Below are 22,443 nucleotides of genomic sequence, written 5' to 3' on the forward strand. Positions count from 1 at the left end.
ACAACTTAACCTCTTAATATCCACCAGGCCACCTGAGCTAAGGTTCTCCTCGGTTTAAGGTCAGGGGTTGGGTTTTGTTGAAGAAGAAAAATGTAGAATGATGTTAGCTTGGCAGATTTAGTTTTAAAAGCTTTTATGTGTAGGTTTTCTAAACAGGTAAAAATTCCATAAAAAAGAGACAGTAGCTTAACCCTAAAATTCTCCCCACCTCTATGAGTCACTGGCGACTTAGTTGATATAAAGAGGTGAAAAAAGGGGATGGTACTGTGAGAACTGGAGGGCAGTTCTCTCTTTTTAGATTTCTTCCACATTGTGCAGTAGCTTCATTTGGCATAAAGCTAGCTTTTCATTTCTGTGAATGTTTACACAAACCTAAAATTGTGTCGATTTTGTAGCTATATGGCTTTTACACATGGCCTTTTTTGTATGTTAGGCTGTGGGATCTATGTTGTCTCTACCTTCTTTGTTTTTTCTTCCTATTTTAATGTCCAGCATTTACAAATACACGTTTTTGGTGATAAAAACAAGAAAAACAAATGAATGAGGAAATCAGTTTTTAGTTTTTTAAAGGTCATCACTTCCATGGAAACACTTTGGACAGCTGCCCCCTTTCCCCCTTGCACCTCAGACATTATTATTTAATTTTCTTCAGCTGGAGTTTATCCTGCAGATTGCAGACAGTGAGCACAAGCCCGTTGATTTAGGATGACTCCGATATATCAACATAAACACAGTGGCAAGAGCAAAACCGGCTGGTATGTATACGTCATAAATCTGGTGGTGATTTTATGTGCTCATTCTGTCACGGTTTGCGGGGCAAGCCGTGTGGAGTTGTAGAAAAGGACCCAAAAGGCGGCAGCTCTGGTGCAGGTGAATATTTATTTACAACGGTGGGCACAAAACAGCACTGGTGGAAAAACAAGAAACCGGAAACCTAAACTGGGTAAGCTAATAACACAAACCAGAAACGAGGATGCAGGGAGGTCCGGGGAAATACGCAAGAGACGCAGGGAGACCGAGGGGAAACAACACAGACGAACCAGCAACTACTATGACAGAAGACACAACTTAAATACACTCAGAGAACACAGGGGGATTACATACAGGTGGGGACACAGCTGGGAGTAATTAACATGGCGAGACTAGGGAGGCAAACTGAAAACACTCACATAAGACACAGACCTTCACAATAAAACAGGAACTTACACATGAAAGGACACAAACTAAGAAACGCGGACTAGATACAGGAACACACGGGCAGAACAGAGTAAACACTAACCAGAGGAAGAACAGAACCAAAATCGCGAAGAGAAAACACAAAACGCTGGGTCAAAAGGACCCAGGATCATGACACATTCATGTTTTGCGCAGGTTGAGAACATTTCTATGCACGTATTACTAAAAGTGGGTCATTGTTTGCTTGGCACAAGTTGATGGTAATGTACTCAAAACTGGAGCAGCAGTTTTCAAATTAAACCGCTGTTGATTCCCTGCTAGCTTTATTAATCTACAACACAAATAAACTTTTGTTCCTGACATTTCATGATACTACTTACCACTAGCCTGGACTCCAGGCCTGACAGAAGGCTGCAACCTGCTCCATTTCTCTGTGGTGGAAAGTGGCAGACAAGCCATTCAGAAAGTAAAGATTTTATGTTGTACAATGAATCAATGAACTTCTGCACAGATGTGAGGACGGTAAAATGCGAAAAATGAAGGTCGCCGATACCAGTGCTGCTAATATTAGCCACACTTTTTTACCTAGTCTGACAAGACCACATAAACAAGTTAGAAAAAGTCCACAAAAGTGAGGTGAAATAATAAAAGGAAAATTTTAATTTAAAAAAAAGAGAACCAAATGGACACCATGCTAAACGGTGAGTTGGGAAGTAAGCAGATAAACCAGTAATGAACAGCAAACCAGTGAAAGCTTCACATCTGTTGAGTCATTGGTTAAAGCAGACAAGGAAGTGAGAGAAACACACCCGTCCACTATGACAAAATACTGTGCTCTCATAAAGACTGTAAAAAAAAAAGGAGGTGAAGAGGAAGAAGTGTATGTTCTGTAACCATGGTGACCACAGCTTGGTACAGCGGATGCAAGCTGTGCCCTTGACAGCATCACATTGGAGAGTGAGTCTGATACACACACACACTTGTCGAGGGCAGACTGACGATCGTGTGTACTATGTCAGAGTGAGTGGTTGCCCTCCTGATGTGCGTGTGTGTGCATTCATCCATGTGCGTGTGTGTATGTGTGTGTATGTGCAGGGCATGAGTGAGATAACAGAGTGATGAATTTGAATAGCATTAGTGGGATATGAATATTGCCGAGACAACAGCAGTTAGTTTGGTTCCCATTTCCTCCATGTAACCAGAAGTCCACTGGCTTCTTTGTTTGTGCATTCAAATGGCATGGAAAGCAGTGTGTGTGTGTGTGTGTGTGTGTGTGTGTGTGTGTGTGTGTGTGTGTGTGTGTGTGTGTGTATGTGTGAGGGAGAGAGAGAGAGAAAAATAGAGACAGGGAGAGTAATAGTGGTGTGTCTGAGTAAAGTGCGGTACAATAAAGAGTCTCAGTTTCGCTTCCGCATCGTTCCTCATGCAAATGACAGCTTTGTTGCGCTTGCAGCCTGCACATTTCCTGTACATGCTCTATATATGTGTGTGTGTGTGTGTGTGTGTGTGTGTGTGTGTGTGTGTGTGTGTGTGTGTGTGTGTGTGTGTGTGTGTGTGTGCGTGCGTGTGTGTGCGTGCGTGCGTGTGTGAGTCAGAGAAAGAGAAACTATACCCATCAAATTTAGCTCATGCATATCTGCATATATTAATCTATCCATGTGGTTTTACACTATTTCACCTTCTTTCAGTCTTCACTTCATCTCCGTTGCCAGTTTGGACAGGCGGTTGCCAGCACTGCACAGGTTTTGCATTTTTCTTCATATTCATTCAGAGATGCTGGTTTCAGGCTTTCGCCTTCTTGCCACTCATCCTTTGAATGGGATGATGCCTGCTGCTCCACTTTGTATGCGTTAAAGAATTGAAAAAAGTTCTGCTTTATTGCACCCGTGCTGCCACTAACCAATCAAATCGTGTTATGAATATGTGCTAATACATATGTACAGTCACTGGCCATGTTTATAATCTGAAAGCATCTTTAAACTTCCTGTAAACACAACACAAGTCATTTGTTCATTCACAAAGGTGACCTTCAGAGTGCAGTTTAAACCCTGTCAGGGACGATTCCTTTTCTTTTGCCATCGAGTCGAAGCATCACTCGTGGCCTGCAGAGTGACGTGGCGACTGCTCCGCTCAAGAGGTGTTCAGAAAAAATAACAGGATGTTTGTGGGAGGAAGAGCTGGAGTGATGAATGGAGAGAGGACAAGGTCAAGAGAGAGGGAGGAGGGATTGTAATTAGGCGTCCCCTGCTTTCTCCACCTCGAGTCGCCTCCTGTCACTTCCAACATCCTTTCGCTCCGTCTCTGCTTCCAGTTGATTTTTTGTAATCTTTCATTTTCCCTTTTAACTCCTTTCATCCCTTTGCCTTACCATCAATCTCTCTGCTTTCTTACCTTCAGCCAGTTTCTTTTTTCTCCTACTATCCATCCAGTTTCTCTTATCCTGATGGCTCCATCTTTCCCTTGCTCTGTCCTCAGTTTCCCCTTTCGCCCCTTCTCCTTCAGTTCCTCACTATGCTGCCCTTCTATCTTCTTAACATTTTCTCTACCTTTGCCTTTCTTTACCTCTCTGCCTGGTTTCTTTTTTCCTTTTTTGTTCCTTTATTCTAAATTGTTTATAATGATCTGTAATTTGTTACTCCTCCCTTCCATCTTCCTCTGCTCTTGCACCCCTTTCCTCCATCCCTCCGCTCTTCCTTTTTGCTTCTCTACCCCCTCCTTCATCTTTTCATCCCTCCATGATCTCCTCTGCCAGGGAGGAACAGGTGGCTCGCCTCTGCTGTGCCACTTGGTGGCTTCCTGCCTGAAACACAGAGAGCAATAGAGAGATTGTGGCCCATGTCAGTGCACTGCCTCTCCGGCTTATAACATGTGACGGACGGAAGGAGGAGGAGCGGGAGGAAATGGAAGAGGAGGAGGAGGGGTCCGTCTGAAGGCTGTGATTTCAGAGACTGAGGGAGAGAAAGCGAGCAGCAGGTGCTTCAGTGTGAAGCACTTGTAGAGGCGCACACATGCACTTAAAGATAAGAGCTACTGAGATACTTCTGTGCCCACACCAGCATGACATCATTTCCTGTCCTCACACTGTAACTCGGCACACTAAAGACCCTCTGGTGTTTGTCTCAAACTGGTAATTTAGCTGCTCTTTAACCCAGAAAGATTAGCTTAGAATAGGTCGTCTCTCTCACTTCCTCATTTGTTTTCCTTTTGAGTCCTTATTTCTTTTGCATCTCCATCTTTTGTCTTTAAGCTTCCTTTGTATAAAATAATATTTATCTCTGCACTTTTGTTCAGACATAATTATTATAAATAAACCTTAGAAATGAACATGAGCAAGTGCATGCTTTCAAAATAACATGCCCAATCTTCTCTCCTACCATCTCTTGTCTTTCCTTTGCACTATTTTTATTCCCCTGCTTTAATCTTAATCTTATGCCGTAGTTGCTAAAATTGACATATTCTTTAAAAGTGAAGGGATTGAGGTTGTTCCTGTAGCCACTAGGATTAGCTGCTGCTATAGTAGCTAGCCATCTCCATATGCATGGCATTAAGACCGATTAGCTCAACGCTAGCTCACTCACTCACTCTCAGAGTATTAAAGCTTAAAAGCTAGCACAGCTGGCTAGCACCTCTCGCACCTCTCGCATGTCAAGTGATGGGGGATTAGCACATGCTAACGATGGTTAGCTCTCTGGCAGGCTAAGAATTAGTGCTTCAAAGACGAAGTAAATCTGGCACGACCTGAAAATATGCTCCAGCTGAATGTTTTTGATGTCTTCAAAGCAGACATAAGTGTTTAACTATGGAGGTATGTATGTTTCTATGTATAATTACTGGTTAAGTCTTGGTAAAACAAGTGTCCCCTTTTCACATCTTAAAATGCCTATCAGCAAGGCACCACTTGAAGTAATAACAAAACAAACCAAGAAGAGGCTCAAATAAGTTCTTTCTTCACAATTTAATTCCAGTAAACAGATTAAATGTTCCTCTTCAGGTTCACAAAAAAACTACCCCCTTTTTTTATTTTTTATTTTATCTCTTAACACCCTTTCAAACCTTCATGGGATAAACTTCCATCATTGTGAAACTAAAATAAAGAACATTAGTCTCCAGGCATTTTAAAAACTCAAACTTTCTCTGGATGTTATATAAAGACTATCCAACAACAACAACACAAGTCACTCATACAAGACTAAAGCTGAGCAGCAGTTTATAGCAACAGTTACTGTGGTTTCCTGCAGTGCCATAGAATATTATCAATATTCCTGGTACCAAGTTTAAATGTAGCATGGCTATTTATTTGCAAAGACTAAACAGGCTAGATATAATGTTAACAAAAATGCATTTGCATGCACATTCACACTAATAGTAGCAGAGCTACCACACATGGCCTGCTTACAGGGGATTTATGATTCAGCAGGAACGTTACGCCGTAGCTAAGTCATAACCACAAACCTCTCTGAAATCATACACTGAAACCTGGCGTCTGCTTCCCTAGAAATGTAACACATTGAACCTACTATTGATATTGGCCTGTTTAATACTGTTCATTTCTTTTGTGCATTTCTGACTACCTTCTTTATCTACCCCCATGAAAACAACATCTGACGACCTCCCCTCTACCCTTAATGACGAACTAGGTATATATCAATAAAGATGTAGTTTGACAACCTTCAAAACCATTTCTGGCTTTTTTGAGAGTAGCTGCATAGGGAGAGACCACCCTCATTAAAATCAGACCCAAAGCTAATCATTTTGTTCTATAAACAGGCCTGAAATATGACAGAAACTGCTGAGTTAAGAAAACAGCTTAATCCTGGTGGATTTATTTATCATTTCCACGTACAAATGAAAGCTATATGTGGATATCTATATGTCTTTACATGTGTAAAATGATAATCCGTATTGGCAACACTATCCCCACTAAAGATGAAATATTCCAGCAATCAGTGTTTGACATAATGTGAGGTCTTGACTGATTAGTAATTCATGAGTTACTGTTGAGTTTAAAACAATACTGTGGAGGCAAAAGTGTGAATTGGTCTTTATTCAGATTATATTCACATGCATAGAGTGCATGAAGAATAGCCACACATGTTAATAGATTCTAGATCATGTTTTAATAGATATATACATTTTGAGATTAGTATTAGTATTTATAACATAATGTCACAGTTAACACTGCCATGTGGAGATTTTCTCAAGTCTAGCTAACACTTCCTGTGTGTTGCTATGTTTTAGACAATCAGTAGATTATTGAGATAATACAAGATGGAATTTAGTGACTTACACACATCTTACTAATCAGACTGCGTTGGGTCTGAGTGCAGTAATAAGTCAAAATATGAAATCCAATTCCAAAATACTGTGTAAGACAATAATCTCTAATAGTGTTTTGTAATATATTGCTGTTTTTTCCCCTTTAACTATCAATATTTGCTCTTATGTGTCACTCACCTCCATGTCAGCTGCTCTCCCAGCACTCTCCACCCTCACTCTCTCTTTACCCTGAACACACCACAGCATCAGCATTAGAGTAAAATGTTGTCAGTAAACAGGTGGAGTTTGTTGCCATGATGTTCAGGGATAACTGATTAACTCTTTCTCACATGTATGGCGATGACTTTCTCAGACGCATTTCTGACAACAGCTGTGTTTCATTTCAGAGCAAAGTGCGACATTTTTTTTATCATGTCAAAGCAGACGCTGTGTTGTAACCGGGCATTTTTCTGAGCCCAGTGTTGCACTTGTGACCTGTCCAGCTGGGAGAAATCCACCCTGTCGGTCGCCTTAAGTTAGATAAGCGGTTATGGGAATGGATGGATAGATGGACATGGCACGACAGCTAAATTTAAATGTTCCCTCTTGTGTGCACGCTACTCATTACTGTTTGACGATAAATCCACATGGTCTGTGTCTAACTTTTCCTCACTAAGGTTTAAGTTCTAAAAGAAGTCGGAATATTTTGCATATGTTTATGCAAAATTGTCACATCCTATTACCGCCAATGCTGTACAGAGCCCTCCACTTTACCACAAACTCCCAGACTGTGTTTTTGTCCGCCTGCTTTTATAAACTATACTGCAAATTTCCCTTTTCCGACTAAAGTTTTGTGCACATTTTTACAGAAAATGTAACTAAAACGTGTCAGACTTCTCGAAAAAACAGAACTACTTCTTTTCTCTCTCCCTTCACATTTCAGCTTCTCCCCTCTTGTTGTCCAGCTCCTTTTCTCCTTTCATCACTCTGAGTGGTTCGCTCACTGTTTTTTCCACAACCCGTCCATCCCTCCATCCAGGCGTCTCCCTTCTTTCAACCACTCAGTCCTTTTGCCTTCTGTTTCATCCATCACTCACTCTGATCCCAGTCTATCCCCCCTCCTCCTCTGCCACCTCCTCCTCCGCCTCTTCAAAGCTCTGTCTATCTGTCTCTGGATGCAGTCCTCTCCTCCCTTTCATCACCCTTTCCTCTCCTCCCTCTCCTCTCCTCCCCACTCTCTTCTCATCTCCTCTCCTCTGTTCTTGTCCTGTCTCAACTCGTTGGTCTCCTGTTTGTCTCCCCTGTGATGTGCTCCTCTCTCTTTTCTTCCTCCTTTCCTCCTCCTCTATTTTTTCTCCTTTTCTCCCCCATCTCCTGTTTTCCCCCTTCTCTCTTTTCAACTTCTTGCTTCCAGCTCCTTTCCCTTTAATCTGCTCTCTTTCCCCTTGCTTCTCCTCTTGTTTTCCCTCATTCTCTGACTAACTTTTCCTCCCTTGTCCTTTCTTTTCCTCTTTCCCCTCAGCTCCTCTTTCATCCTAATGCACCAACAGAAACCCAAAAATCCAAAACAGATCCTCCTTTTTCTTTTCGGCTGTCAGTGGTAAGGTCTCTCTCCAGGCTCTCTTTTCAGTTTCAGGCTTTTAAGTGACGAGGCACGAGGCGAAATTAAAAGACGCTCAGATATCTCCACTGTTAGTTTTGAACGTATCTGTGTCTAATGTGTTTTCCACACTCAGACGCACAAACGGTGTCAGTGACAGGATTTGTCTGACAGCTGGGTGATATTAGACCTCTCTCTGAACTTAAACTACATAGGATGATCAGAAGCAGCTGTCAGGCATCTTGTGTGTGCATGCGTGCGATTTCGCGTTGGACTACCTTAGTGTCATCAGTAAAATTTGTCCTTCATCTCTCTAATTCCCACTGGATATTAAACACAGAGACATTCAACTGAGGGCCAGAAATATCTATGCAAATATGTTCAGATAAGTCCTGTTTTTCAAAAAAAATGTAAATATAGTGACGTTCCTACAGAAAGTGTGATTGTTGGCATGAACGTAAAGCACATTATGGGGAAGTATTAGAGTTAGGGGATATTTTCAGGTGTTTCACATTCGTGAATATAGGCGTATAAGCTAAGCTGTGTCAATTTTTAATTCAGTGAAGACGGAGAGGTGATTTATCTGCATTTAGGACCATTAAGTCAGTTTGATATCTTAATACTTCTCCTGGTTAGCTTAGTTAAAAATGTAAGTAAGAACAAGAAAATGCGACACACTTAAAATCAAAAATGAAAGAATGCAGTAAATGTGAATAAACCTCACCAAAGAGTGAACATTTAAGTCATGGATACCAGCACATCCTGCTGATCCTGTAACTCTAGAGCCTTAAACAGTATGCTGGACAAACAACAGTGAGGTAGTCTGTTGAGGAAAAACCACACAAAGCCATGAATAATTAACTAAGACTAATAATATAATCTGAAATCCTAGAATAGTGAATCTAATTTAAATGGAGGCCCACATTCACAATACACAGTACATTTTTGTGTGGCTGGTGCTCACTTAGAACATGTTAATTAGCAGCACAAGACAAGGAACCGATGTCATGTATTAATGTGGGAAGGTGCCATAATGTAAATTCACATACTGGACTACTATACTCACCTGGTTGAACCCCCTTTTGCCGTCAGATCCACCTTAATGCTTTATGACTTAATAATAAGGATTTGGTCCAAAGTGATATCATCACAGATTTCCCGTTCGTTCTCATCCCAAAGTTGCTCTATTGGATTGAGATCTAGTTACTGCGGAGGCTGTTTGAGTCTAGCGAGCTCATTCTCATGTTCAAAAACCAGTTTGAGATGATTTGAGCCTTGTGGCATCAGAAGACGGGTACGATGTGGCTATAAATGGACAGATATGGTCGGGAACAATACTCAGGCTGTGGCATTTAAAGGACGCCCAACTATATTCAAACCAAATATTCTCCACATCATTACACCACCACCACCACCACCACTCTGATTTGTTGATACAATACAGGATGGATCGATGCTTTCATGTTGTTTACACCAAATTCTGACCCTACCATCCGAATATTGTGGCAGAAATTGATTTGCCTTCCTGTCAGCACGAAGCAGCTCACTGATTATTTTCACTCTTTCGGGCCGTTCTCTGTGAACACTAGAGAAGGTTGTGCAGGGAAATTGAGTAGTTCAGCAGTTTGTGAAATACAGACCAGCAGGTTTGCCACCAACAGCCATTCCACTTCCAAAGTCACTTAAATCACCGTTTCTTCCTCATTCCGATGCTCAGTTTGGACTTCTGCAGTTCAACTTGACCGTGTCTACATGCCCAAAGGTATTGAGCTGCTGCCATTTTATTGCAGGTTAGACATTTACGTTAACAAATGGGGGAGTCTATGTACCTAACATAGTTGCCTGTGAGTGTGTCTTTATTTGGCTGCTTTATTTGTGGAGGATTTAGGGAAATAACTGAAAAAAACATGCACATTACATAAAATCAGCACATCATAAATACATGCATACACCCTGACATGCATTTGCACATGAACATGTACATATAAAGGCACATACAGGGACGAAGTTGCTGCTCATGAACCCAGTCACTGTTTCTGGCCTCCTCACCAAACCAAACACTGTAATTTATCTCCATCTCTCTCTCAGGCTGACCTCAGGCTGTTAAAGGTTTCCAGTTGAGCTTGTGGCAGGCAGAAATGTCAGAGCTGTGGATTCCAGCGGCGGGCAGAGAGGCTGCTACAGTATGTGGCGGGAGACTGCGATGCTGTAAGTGTTTCTGTCTGTGTGTGTGTGGTGATGCTTTTCTTAGGCGGTGTGAGTATGCGATGAAAGGAAGGCTGCTCGATGATCTGAGCTGAAGAATTCTAGAGAAACTGAAGGTTTCCCACCTGCCCTGTTGACTTTGGGCATATCAACACATATCAACAAGTTATTTTTGGTCTAATGACTCCACGGTTCCTGTTCTTGCCCGATAGTCAAAAACAACCAAGTGTTTACGTGTAGTTTGTCCACTTTGAGTGAGTCTCAAGGTTTGTCCTGACCTGCACTTGAGGGAAAGTGGAAACGTACAAAATAACCCCCTCTGATGACATGTGGTCACAACGAAAGAATAGACTTTGTTTGGAGAGAGTTTTGTTTAGAGAAGCAGGTTGGGTCTAGAGCAGTAGGTTGGGGAATTACTGGAAAGCAGTCAGGTGCACGTATACGAAACAATATTGAAAGATTGTTGGAAAACAGTTATTTTGTTCTGTATCTTTAAATCTTCAACTTTATGTAGAATTTGTCTTTTCTCGCCTCTTATCTCCACTGCGATCATTTTTCGTCTCTACATCTTCCCTCTGCTCCTTTCTTCCTGTTTCTCAGATGCTGCTCAGGGCCAGAAGAGTTATATTTAGCTCTGCTCTCCTCCTCCTCCTCCTCCTTTCTGCCCTCCGTTTCTGTGTTTTGCCCCTGCAAAGATGGCTTCATTAGCCATAGACCTCAGCGTGAAAACACACACACACAGACACACACACATGCTGGGGTAGAGAAGGGGATAGAGTCTGTTACATAAGAGGCTCTCTTATATAATTTGATGCATATTTGATGCTGAATGGTGCAATGGCAATGCAGAAAGCTGTGAGCGTGTGTCTTTGTGTGTCTGTGTATGTGTGAGTGGGTGTGTACATAAGGTAAGCCAGATTTGTGCAATGTGGCCTGCCCTTGCCCTCCCTGAGTTGTTACGTCACAGGGAAAGCTAAAGGTGAACGGGCAGTCACAACTAAAAGAGTGTGTGTGTCAGTCTGTGTGTGTGTGAATCTCCAAAGTATATTACAGCTCAGTATGAAAGGACTGTTTTGATACTGAGCTGCTTATATGTTTTTTTTTTTTTTTTATCAGTGTCATCTTACCAGAGTAGAGTTTGAAAGCTGGTCCTGTGACTCCTGTACTTCTCTCTCTTCTCCATTTCCTCCTCTGCTATTGATCTAAGTAGACTAAGAGGATCAATGAAGGTTAATGGCTTTCTACCTGGGTTCACCTCATCGATGCACTTCATCAGGAATGCCCCTGCTGGCTGCACACTCAGGATACAGAAAATAACGGAGGGAAGGACTGCAGACATTTCATTAGATGTCGCTGTCAAACAAGGTCAGCTTTTTTTGCTGACTTGTACTGCTTCAGGTGCTTTACTACCAAAGATTTGTCTTGAACGGTTGCTCAAGATTATTGTTCAGATTATCCTCATGAAAGGGAAACTTGAGAACTAAAACTTGACTGACTCATGAGGGACAGATCAAGAAAGGAACTGCCATAATTTAATCTAGAAGGGTCTGAGATATCTGGCCTTTTATTTTGTCCTGAAATGTCCTACATTTCCCATAATGCAGTTCAGAACTGAGGTTTACTGTCTGTGACAATTAAATGGAATCTGATGTTAAAACTGCCCCTTTCACCACATTTTTATTTGTTTCCTCAAAAGCATGAACTCACTTGCCTCATGCTGCCTTCAAGTCTTGTGGGAATTTTAATGCTTTGGAGCAGAGTTCACACGAGCAAGTTAAAAAAAGGCTACAAAATAAACAGAATGCAAAAGAAAGAAAGTCACTAATAATTGTTGATTCGGTGGGTGTAAGTTCACTTTCAGGGCTTTTGATTTCCCTTTTTTGCCTGTAATATTCATGTAGAGCTCTGCTTTTTTTCTGTGACTGCAGCATTGTAATAACTGTCAGGTTGACAAATGCATGAAAGTATGACTGCTTTTCCTCTACATTGCATCAGCGTAAAACCAATGTTGTAGGTTTATTTTTCTTGGAAGTAGTGAACGCGTGTGGTTGACATGTACAGAGTTAAGAAATGGCATTAAACAGGAAATGTGGTGCAGACTGATTTATTAAGAAAGAGCAATGTTTTCCCATTAAGATCCCAGCACTGCTGCTAACATACCACAGATCAGGCCACTTAGCTATTTCATTTGACTCTATTTTCAGTTCTGTAAAGATCAGCAGCAGCAGCCAGTCAAGCTTTACACTCTAAGGTCAAAAGCCTGCCCCGCTAGAGCTCCCAGTTGAGCAAAGCTGTGGTTATACTGGCAGCTGCCAGGTGGGAATGTGTGGCATTCCCTCTTATAGGAAAAACAACAAAATAAAAACATTCCACGCCACCTTAATTAAGCTTTCCTGACATGCTTTAAGTTTTCTGGGTTGCCAGAATCTGTACTTTGGTGGTAAACAACTTGTCTTAAATTTGTATTTGTCGGGAAGTAGCCGGTGACTCGTCAGCTGGCTATGCTGCACATTTATTTGTTTCTTTCCATTCTTTCACTTCTGGGAGGAAGTAAGTCATAGTGAGTCTGGCAAACAGAAGCAGCTAAAATGGAAAAACAAACTCATTCATAACATCTAATCTCTACACAAAGAAAATCTATCAAATTCTGAGACAACCAGGTGCCACATAGCTCACTTGGTGTAGCGCAGGACCTGTAGGCTGAACCCTTTCCTGTATGTCAGCCTCCCACTCTCTCTCCCCCCACCTTCCTGTCTTCTCTATAATTGTTGCTATTTAAAAAAGGCAAAAGCCAAAAATAAATTCAGAAAAAACTGAGACAGAAATGTTGTGTTGGGAGAATCGACATACATGACGGAAAAGGTACAAAGGAAGTCACAAAGGCAGAAAAGAAAATTGCTGTGTTGTTGTGCGCACATTTGAAAGTGTAAAAGGTAGAAAAAAAGGAGTAATAGTAAAGTGAAAATGACGCGAGACGTATTGTTTTAGCTACGAATTTAACAACAATATGAAAGTTAACCTTTGATGCCCTTGTTCTCGCAGGTTTTGGCAATCGGGGATACTGAAGTACATGAGAAACTATTTACTTTTTTATTGTCATTTTCAAGGGACTGGGATTACTCATCAATAATTCAATTGCATTAATTTGAGTTTAATTATTATTATTTTTAATATATAGCACCAAAAAGCAACAACAGTCACCTGTGGGTGCTCTATATTGTACGGTAAGGACCCACTTTTGAGGAGTGAGATTCAAAGGATGTTCAGTTTTTGTTTGATAAAGTTTCATGGCGACTAGCTTGTTCTTTAAATGATTAATACTAAGCAAAAGACCTACACATTGCCACTCTTCCAGTGGAACACACTAATACCAACTGCCCATGTAAATGTGTGTTGGTGTGCATCCTGGCATTCAGATATCATCCGGCAGCCAGCTAGTCGTGCTACCTGACCTAATTTCCTGCCAGTAACAGGAAGTCTGCCCTTCTGCTGACATTGGTGTAACACAGGAATCCTTCCCCTCTGTGCAGTCGCTGCCAGATAATGAGGTTGCGTAACAATTAAACTCTTCACAGTGTTGTTAATATCGATTAGCACGCTCCGTCTGACGTACAACAGACACACACAGGGGCGCTCAGTTGCCAGTCCATCAGCTGGCAGATCAATCAGAGCCTAATGAGATAAACGAGCTTACTAATTAGTTAACGAACCACTGGCTGACTGAGTGACACAAGCACACACAGAGTCAGCCTGGCAGCTTCTCCTCTTGTCAGCACAGGGGAAGAGAAGGTAAGAGTCTCTTAACAAACTACTTCTCAGTAGATTTGAATCTGTAGAAGTGTAAAAAATTTAAATACCCTCAAAGCTGAAAGTGCCATAACTTTCATGTTTTAGAAGATATCAAACTGAATCGTCTCCACTTAACTTATAATACACACATAAGACTTTTCAATACTTGTTTTTAATGGAAGTTTTTTTTAGTCCACTGTTACGTATCTTTATCACAGTGACCACAACACAATTCTTTATACTGCAGACACATTAAAAACATAATATTAATTATGTTAATTGTTCAATCATAGTAAAAAGAAAGTACACCCTCTTTAAAATCAAAGGTTTTACATATCAGGATATAATAAAGATAATTTGGTCCTTAGCAGATCTGTTAAATATAACCTTAAATGAATTAAAGCACATATACTGTTTCATTATTTAACAACGATTGATCCAAAATGCAGCCAAATTGGGTCATTTAAGTCTGAAAAGCACTTCCTATGCCAGTAACTGAGCTGGAAATTTACCTTATTCAAGCTTAATGCTTTCATGGTAGCATTACCTTTGGTTGTTTTTGATTACTATGCTTTTTTTTTTTTGGTTTTGTGATGCAGGAAGTCAGGAAGGTGGTGTGGCTCTAAATAAACAAGCTGAACATGTCACTTCTTTAGCTTGGACTGTTGCTGATAAGTGTGTCCCACCTCACAGGATCTTATTACAAAATGTTCCCCCCACATTTCCATGACAACTCACAGGTACACAATGGGTAAACACACACAGATGAAACCCATCTGGAAAAGGACAAGAGCTGTTTTATAATTGCTATAAAAGGCATCGGGGAATTGGCACGATGCAGAAAAAGACTTTACTCAAATTGGACTGAAATTAACTAAGAATTGGGGAACTCATTTTAAAATTCATCTTGTCTTGGAAAGACTCCTTATTTAAAACCTTGATTACATTCCTCTTAAGACCCCACATCCGAGGGCACATGCGGTCTGATTTTTTTTTGTCTTTACATGTGAAAGTGACCTGCGTATTGAAGCCTGTCAGTTATTCTGACTCAGTCAGCCGTGATGGACAGCTCTGCCCTCCTGGTCCTGTCATGCTGCTATTTATCACAGACTTTTTATGTGACTGTGCATGTGTGTGCTTTGGCATGGTTTACTTGTGTAACACTAAACTGGATACCCCTGATGTCTCAAAGAGGCTTCTGTGAAACAAGCACATATCTGGAGCGTCCACGGGGACAGCCCGAATAATTTTAGCATCGTGGGGCAAGCCTGGGCCGGATGATGCAGAGAGACAAATAGCTGAACAGACAGAAATACAAACAGACAGACAGATGGCTGTCACTAAGGTTCAGCCAAAATTGTGCAGAATATTCTGGGTGCATTTTAAAAAGAGGTTTCAGATGTTAGCCTCCTTTGACTGGTTGAAAGCCAGGTTGTCTGTGTGTTAGGGGATTCATACCAGTAGCATTTAGGCTAACTCGGGGTCATTTGTGAGAAACCATATTTGCAATTCAGGAAGCTATTCTGCAAGTGGGCAAACTCTGGCTCATTGAACTAAAGTTCCCAGACGTTAAGATGTAAAATCTTAAATCATATTGTAGATTTTTTTTTGTGTAATTACAATTCACATTATCAAAATATGTCAAAAATACACAAAGGTTACTAGCAGGAACTGGCCCGGGGGAAACTTAAACCCAGGCCATCGCAGTAGCCTTTCAGCATATCAGTGATCCCTTCATATACTATGCTATACTGCACACTATACTGGCACCTTCACACATAATTCTGGGCAGACTTTATCCAATCCTGGATTATTACAGTTACCAGATTTATGGTCCAGATTTACATGTCATTATTATTACAATTTGGGGACCTTTCAGTGAGTTGGAGCAATGGCTATTTTTTTGTAGCCAGAGCAAGATTTTCTGTTCAATCTGAAGATAAATCTCTATCACATGATGGCTGCTGGTTTCCAAATTGCATTTCTGTGAATGCTGTCCCTCCTTTGCTCACCACTGGGACCAGTTTTCCTTATTAAAATCGTATTGCTTACCTCTCTATTCTACATAGTAATGCAGATAACTGAGCGATTACTCTCACAATAATGAATACAATTAGACATTTTTTCAAGAACCTGAATTGTTACCTAAAGAATAACTGTATAAACCAGGTACAGCTCCCACGAGACTCTTAAAACATAGCAGTGGTGAGGGCTTGTTGGAAATTATGTTAAATGCCAGCAGAACTGTTAAGAATTTCAGCTATCACATTTATTGTTAGATGGGAACAGGAAACCATGTTCTTTCTAAGAAGACAGGTATTTTTTTAGAGCTACAGAAACTAATGGACGAGCTAAAGAAAGGTCTGGTCTTTTATCTGAAAATCAAGTAGTTTTACCAAATTTACTATTCTCCAACAACCGGTTGTTGACTGCATTGTAAGGACAAATTTGCTTGCGTAGTGATGAAGTCTTCCTTTTCATCTTTATATCTGTCATACTGTTTCCATCAAGGCACTGCGTCACAGGTGTGACCTCTGAAATGCGGGTATGTGGGGTGATTTGAGTTTTGTGTTGATTTTCTGTAATTAAAGTCAGGGATAACCTTTGTGTTTTGAGGTTTGGCTTTAATGAACAGAAGTTTGGGGTAAACACTGTGTTTTTTTGGAATCGGGCTGGATCTGCTGTGTTTTTCACCAAGGGAGGTTTATGGTAACCTTTAAGAGCTGACGTCAGTCGCTTTTGTCCGCTGTACCTGTGCAGCCGGCCACTGCTGTGTGTGTGTGTGTTTGAGACGCAGGCAACAGTCTCTTTAATGAGGGTGAACTCGAAGGGTTGTGCTTAGTCTTCATTTGCCCTGCTGGGAAGGTTGCTGGCAATGGGTACTTGTGTGTGTGCGTGTGTGTGTGTGTGTTATGCTTGGGAAGCCCCCTATACACACTGCAAGACTTCTAATAATGAATACCACCTTTTCGAGTAAGTCGAACCCCGTGTGTGTGTGTGTGTGTGTGTGAGTGTGCGCACATTGTGTCACCCCCACGGGGCGACAGGTGCCACAGGCAACATGAAACTCTGCAGACCGACATGGTGAGAGAGAGAAAGAGAGACAGTGTGAAGTGATGGAAGAAATGGGACTAAAGAGATGAGAGAAGTACTGAAGGGAGATGGAAAGGTTAGACAAAGGGAGTCAGAGCCAAAAGTATGCGGACACACACAAATGTTAATCCTATATCAAGTTAAATCACAATGGGAATTAACCTAAAGTGCTTTCCAGTCAAGAAAATAGACTGTATATGACAGATGGACATAGGAACTGTGACGTCACCTTTTAATCCTGGCTGCAGGAATTTTGATGTTATGGCAGGGCAGGAGAAAAAACATCCAACCAACCAAATCAAGTAGTCTAAAATCCCTCTGTATGCCGTGGCATTGAGGTTTACTAAACTAAGAGACTTGATCCAAGCTTGAAAGGGGTGTCCACGTACTTTTGGCAGTGTATTAGAGAAGGGATTGACAAATTGACCGAGAGAGATGGATGGAAAGATAGTGAGAGGAAGGGATGGAAAGACAGGGAAGCAGAGATAGACAAATAGACATAGAGATAGTTTTCACTGCTGGAATCAGGGACAGCTGGCGTGTGTGTGTGTGTGTGTGTGTGTGTGTGTGTGTGTGTGTGTGTGTGTGTGTGTGTGTGTGTGTGTGTGTGTGTGTTGGCATGGCTGAGTTGCATAACACTCTACTGGGTCCCCCATGGCTTAGAGGCTAAAGTGGTGCCTCTCTCGCTCCCTCTTCCTCTGTGTTGAGCTAAGAGAGGTTTTATCTGTGTGGCATTTTTATAAAAGAAAATATTATTAACAAAATCAAAGTGAAAAACAATATTGATAATTTCTCAAATATGGAAAATCTTTGTGGAAAGAACATGTCAAATGCAACATTTAAGAATCCAAATTAAAGGTAGAAAGTATGGAGAAGACGCTCGCTCATGTGGGTCTTCCAAGTGTCGGGAAGGGAAGCACCCTGTTGTTGTGACCATGCCATATTTCCCATGGTGCTTTGCTGTGGGGAAGCTCTGCTGTGGAAAGAACAGCCCTGCATTTTCTCTGCTCTACTTCCTAAGATGCTGGCTGCTCTTTGTTGTCTATACACGTATGTATGTGTGTGTGTGTACTCCGCATGTGGGCACTTGCAGGCAGTCTTAATTGTTTGCATGCCGGTATTTGTGTGTGTGGGTGTCTGTGCACATTAATGTGTGTTAAATGCTGCTTCAGGATATCTTTCGTTTTGGTCGATGTTTAAAGCTGTGGAAAGTGGAGAAGGAGGTGAGGGCGTGCGTACAGTAGACAGCTGATGGTGTGGTAAATGATCCAAGTGAGTAATTTGCGCTGCGTACACATATTATGAGCTGTTTGCACTGCAGCCCTGACCTTTTTAGACATTACCCAAAAGACACCTTTAATTCTTCCAAAAGCCAGAAGGCACAAACACACACAATGGCCAGTACAAAATTACCGAAACGATGCAGCAGTAATCTCTGTAACTGTTAAGATCCAAATCTACCAACCCTGGGTTCTCTCCTTGCTTCCACAATCCAAAGCCAAGTGTGTTACATTGGTCATAAGTGTGAATGTGAGTGATTGGTTGTTCATCTCTATGAACCTATTTGTCTCTCTAGCCCTGTGACAAATAGGTGGCCTGTCCAGGGTTTATCCCACCTCTCAGTTCACCCAGTAAATTGAATTGGATAAGCAGAGGATGATGGATGGATGGAGTAATCCACGTACGAGCCACAAAGTTGGAAAAAAACATCAGAAGCTACAATGCTAGCTACAAGTCACTTAATGCATCATTGGTCTGCTCACATTCCATTTGTAGTGCGTCATGCCCGTCATTCATCGACAAGCTGCTTCACTGAAAAAGACGTGTAGCCATTGATTCTTCATTGGAAGTGTGAAAACGACATGAAACAGCAGTAATCTATACGAGCGAGAGAGCGCCCTGAGCGCAACTTTATTGGAATATTGGAATTCATAAATGTGAGCTAGCAAATACATTATATTTGTAGTGAAACTGTTAAAGTAGTCTGCATAATAGTAGTTGTAGTAGTACGGCCCTGTTTTCGGGCCTGCTCACCTTGTCGTGTTCAAACATGGAACGATGGGCAGAGAAAGCAGCAGCGTGCCCCCCACACATTCCAGAGGAGGCATCAGGGACAACGGGCATGACAGGGACTTAGTCAGACACGGAGGAAATGAAAAGCAGTAAGAGGAGGTGGGTTGAAAAGTGGCTTGCAGGGGCACAACAACTGAAGGCAGTACTCTGTGTGAGCCAATCAGATACATAAAAGGGCATGAGCTAAGCTAGCAGCGCATGAGGGCTGACACTGAGATGAACTAATCTGGCAGGATTGTGGCTTAGCTTGACCTCGTGGCCTGTCTGCACTCATGCTTTGCTCTTTTTCATTGTGGTGTCTTTGACAGTTACCATACAGCTTCCGGTTTTCCTGCACCTGAAAAACCAACACGAATTTGCGAAAAGACAAACAAAGACACAAATATGTGATTGAATGTAAAATATATGTGTTAATAGCGTATGGATTCAACATATGTTTGTAAATGTGGTCTAAGATAGCATTATAAATCAAAGAAAGTAATAACTTGTTTGGAAATGGTGACTATTGTGGACAGACGAATAGCAACATACACGAATAATTCCACTTCAGAGCTGAGCTCTCTTTGGCTAAATCCACCCACAACTGGCTGTGGGATATCACTTGTTTGAACAACTGTTGCTGGGTTGACAACTCCCAGTTTTAGAGTTTTTGGCTGGATCCACATCATGCCTCGTCACTCATGGGAAGAAAAGGAAGTAAAGCCCTGGGATCCTGTTGGCAACAGTCAGCCTGAAACAGGCTTAAGACCGACGGATGGAGCCGAGAGGAAGAAACCTATGATAGAGAATAATTCCAAGGGAGCAAGTGAGAGATTGGAACAGAAGACATTTCAAGGGTTTATCTTGATTAACTGACCAAAGAAAACACACAGAGGAAGACACAAAGCAAAAGACAAATGCTACAATAAAACAGACAAATTAAATACTTTTTGGGAAACTGAATGCAAACCAAGACTGAGACAGAGCCTTGCTGGCAATGAGCCTGAGACGCTCCCGGCCATATTTAATCATCAAATATTAATGCAGTAAAGATGGAATACAGGAAATTAATATTCCCCATTAACAAAGAAGAAGAGTGAGCAGCGGCTTGTAATGGCCACGAAAGACAAACGGCCTCCGTCCAGAGGTTTACGTTCTGTTCTTACTTTCCCTGATTATGGGATCCAAATCAGGTCACGGTCTACATCCTATATGATAATCTGAACACTCATCTGTTCCACCTCACATTTATCATGCTCACTTCCCCTTCACTCTTTATTTTATGCTGTTTAAATGAATCATCTATTACTTCCTCAAAGTGTTTTTTCCCTTGCTGCTAAGTGCACATTGTAGCCGTGTTTCCATAACAAACTTCCCAAGATCCACCTGCCGGTCAAACGTGGACTGGACGGTCTTAAATTTAAGTTTGCGTACGTACTGGTCTTACTGGTATCTAACTGTCTTACTGACCCAGTTTCTCTTCCTTAGTTCACTCTAAAAAACACCAGTTCAAATGATAATGACGCTGATTTCAGTGACAGTTCAAGATGATGGACGGCTTAGGCAGTAAAGTCAAACGTATCCAATGGGTAGAAAATGGTCCACTTCAGCTGCTGGCTACTGAAAGTTAGAAAAAGGAACGGGCGTACTGTATTGTCACCGGGCAAGTTTTTGTTGTTTCATGTGTTTCATTTTAACCGGACTGTCTAGTTTTCAGTATCAGCCGTTTTTAACGTGTTTCCATACCTCTGAATCACCATTCACATCTTTGATGAGAGAAAAAGGTGTGGCTGTGTCGTTTTGATGACTGCTTCTACCTACTGAGTAAACAGAATATAAATCAGTACTTTTTGGGTGACGTCAAGAATGAGTAACTGGTTCCCATGCCAGAGCATGGAGTACAAGCATTCTGAAGCAGAGTCACAGAGATATATGTTGGTGTCTTGATGCAGGAAAACTAAGTGCCCAGAGGTAGTCCTGTCATAAATCCTGAGTTTCTTTCATGACTCATGTGGGAGATTTGTGTTTTATACTTTTTTTACTTGCTAATTTGTTATCTTTTAATGCCATTTTGACACAAAGACGTGGGAGAATTGAACTACTGACTTTCCAGTACTCTACCTCTTAAGCCACAGCCACCTCACTAATATAGAGGCATAAATCAACTAGCTCTCCAGAAGACAGATTTCAGCTGGTGATGGTAATCCCTATTAGATCCATCCATCCATTCATTTTCTTAACATCTTAACTAAGACTTGTAGGAGATCTATGTCAGCTCAGCCTAGCTGTCACTAGTCGAAAGGCGGAGTACATTCTGGACTGGTCACCAGTCCCTAACAGGGCTAACACAGGGAGACAGACCACCAAACACTCTAGCATCCACACCTACAGCCAACTTGGAATCACCTAACAAACATGTCTTTGGACTGGGAGGAAACCAAAGCACCCAGAGGAAACCCACACAGGTACAGGAGCGCAGGGAAAGCATCCAAACTCCACAAAGAAAGACCCAGCTGAGCAGAAAGTTTGAATTGGTGAGTTTCTTGCTGTGAGGCAGAAGGGCAAACTGTTGCACCACAGTGCTGCCCACCTGACCACCCTACCTCTAGGAAAACACAGTAAGGACCAGACCTAGCTGGTTAGCAGAATAAAATAAGACTGAGGGGATTGTCCGGTAGTAAATGATCCGAGTTACTGTCTGGAAAAAATAAAAACAAATGGCCACATATGCTTGGGTGGCTTGTGTTTTGCATCCTTTAATGACAGTAACCCTGCATACTGAAAATGAAACATTGTGCATGTGATTTTAATGATAATAGTTTAATGTTGGCACATGAAAATGAAAAATGTGCCCAAATCTGATGTTATCACTAATTTGACTGTTGAATCTAATTTAAAATGATTCACCTCTCCACTTTAATTCTTTTTGTTTTAACTTGTTACGGGGCTGCTCCAAATATACTTCAGGACAAACACGGACAACTTAGACAGCACTTCTGCGGTGTGGCTCTTGGGGGATTATATACTGGAATAATGCATGAATGTTCCAAACTCCCACAGTGCGAACATGATGTGGCATGACAATGCTGGAAAATGAGGGGTGTCAAAGCCTGCTGGGAACTGTAGTTGTTGAATGCAAAAGGTGTTTTTTGATGAATGACATGTTCAAGTGATGCGCTTTGAGCTGTGTATCCACCCCGCTCTGACAGTTGATGCTTCTTTTTTGTTTTCCTACTCTTCCCCTGCCTTTCTGCTCCTTTTCTCTTGCTCTA

General features: G+C 41.6%; 1 long non-coding RNA gene across 2 annotated transcripts in view; it reads left to right on the forward strand.

Annotated features, from left to right (window-relative positions):
• Nucleotides 1-22,443, forward strand: part of LOC146618109 (uncharacterized) — a 97,793-nt gene that overhangs the window by 19,475 nt on the left and 55,875 nt on the right. Inside the window, exons 3-4 of one of the 2 annotated variants that reach the window (XR_014906876.1) lie at nt 10,121-10,240; nt 11,448-11,602. This is a non-coding gene — a long non-coding RNA (uncharacterized LOC146618109). The remainder of the gene's footprint in view (nt 1-10,120; nt 10,241-11,447; nt 11,603-22,443) is intronic. The other variant, XR_014906875.1, reaches the window with a different exon arrangement.

Source organism: Diplotaxodon limnothrissa, linkage group LG15 (assembly GCF_057381915.1).
Source record: "Diplotaxodon limnothrissa isolate DT_005_m linkage group LG15, D_limnothrissa_male_GT1.1, whole genome shotgun sequence".
In the NCBI taxonomy this organism is placed as follows: Eukaryota; Metazoa; Chordata; class Actinopteri; order Cichliformes; family Cichlidae; genus Diplotaxodon; species Diplotaxodon limnothrissa.